This window comes from Haplochromis burtoni, unplaced genomic scaffold (genome assembly GCF_018398535.1).
Source record: "Haplochromis burtoni strain Fernald_Lab_line unplaced genomic scaffold, NCSU_Asbu1 Contig_1918, whole genome shotgun sequence".
Classification (NCBI taxonomy): Eukaryota; Metazoa; Chordata; class Actinopteri; order Cichliformes; family Cichlidae; genus Haplochromis; species Haplochromis burtoni.
Window position 1 is genome coordinate 17,814 of NW_024584279.1, and position 1,653 is coordinate 19,466.

The window sequence follows — 1,653 nt, forward strand, 5'->3', positions numbered from 1 at the left end:
TGTTTATTAAAAACAAACAGAAATATTTAGTCAAAAAGACAGATGTAAATATAATCATAGATATGTTTAAAAACGTACAAACTAATGATTAAAAAATGTGTTATGAAGGAATCTGCTGATTTCTATGTTAAGGTTTATTAAGTGGAAGAGGAAAAAACAAAATAGAAGCAAAACAATACAAATACAGGGAGCACAAAAAAAGTTTACATTTTCATGTGGAGAAATATTTTTATGGATAAAAATATTAATGAGCAGTGGTAGGCTCTATGGCTAAACGGGAAAGATCTCCACCAAAAAAACCAAGATGCTCTGGTACCACCCATAATGTTTGACTGACAGCTGATCTTTGTGCAGTGGAGAAATGCCACAATGTTGCTGCAGAGAAAATAAAATGGAAACTAAAATATAGATTTCAACCTACAATATGAAAGACTTCAGTCTATTTCAGTTTAATGAACCCAGCAGTGTCTCCAAAATTGTGGTAAAACCAAGTCCAGCATAGAGCGGCTGAGTGAATGTGGTCTGGACTCTGTGGAGGAGAGTCATGGTTTCAGAGACGCTGTAGAAGGACAAAATACCTGCTCTGTGATCCAGGTACACTCCTACTCTGGAGGAACGAGGACCTGAGACAGGAGTTTGGATGTTGTTGTACCAAAATGTGAACTGTTTTTGGAACAATCTAATGCCCAAGATTTGTCATTACGCCCAAAGGCACATTCATTCCTCCACCATGCTCTGCTAATGTTCTTGTATGCGACTGCTATAATAACTCTCCCTTTCCTCTCCACCTCCCAGTAACAACGTCCAGTCAGACTCTCTTTACTCAGGACCTGAACATCCAGTGAATTTGTCTTGATGATCAGAATAAGACTGTTGTATGACAATGTTACTTTTCTGTTCCCCTCTGATAATAACAGCTGTTTGTTTGCTGTGTTTGGATCCAGTGTGATTTCACATGAATATTTTAAGAATCCAGCTCTGGTCTTTGGCTCTGGTGGATCTGACAGTAAAACATCCACTTCAGTGACTGTCAGTGAGATGTTTGTCCATTCCTCTCTCAGAATGTCCTGTAGTTTATCTCTGACCTCTGACACAGCTGCTGTCACATCCTCAAAGTAGCTCAGAGGACGGATATTGATGCTGGATGAGTCTGTAGACTCACTGAGTGCTGACAGTGAGGGGTAGTTGTGTAGAAACTGGATGTGATCCTCTGTGTGTGAGAGCTGCTTCAGCTCAGCATCTTTCCTCTTCAGCTCAGTGATCTCCTGCTCCAGCTTCTCCTCAAGCTCTTTGACTCGACTCACTTCAGTTTCCTGCTGGGATCTGATCTGCTGCTTCACATCAGAGCTTCTTTTCTGGATGAGATGGATCAGCTCAGTGAAGATCTTCTCACTGTGCTCCACTGTTTGATCAGCAGACTGATTGATGGCCTCCACCTCCTGTTGAAGCAGCTTCACATCTTTCTCTCTGTCCTGGATTCTCTGCTGGATGTTTTGTCGACTCACCTCCAGCTCTCTCTGCCTCTCAGTCCTTTCTGCTGCAGCTGAGACTGTGTCGTGGCCTTTATGTTCATCCACAGAGCAGAGATAACAGATACTCTGCTGATCAGTACGGCAGAACATCTTCATCACCTCATCATGACGAGAGCAGATC

General features: G+C 42.0%; 1 pseudogene; it reads right to left on the bottom strand.

Moving 5' to 3' along the window:
* Window positions 1-472: 472 nt before the first annotated feature.
* LOC121813562 lies at window positions 473-1,647 on the bottom strand (annotated as a pseudogene).
* Between the last annotated feature and the right edge of the window lie 6 nt (window positions 1,648-1,653).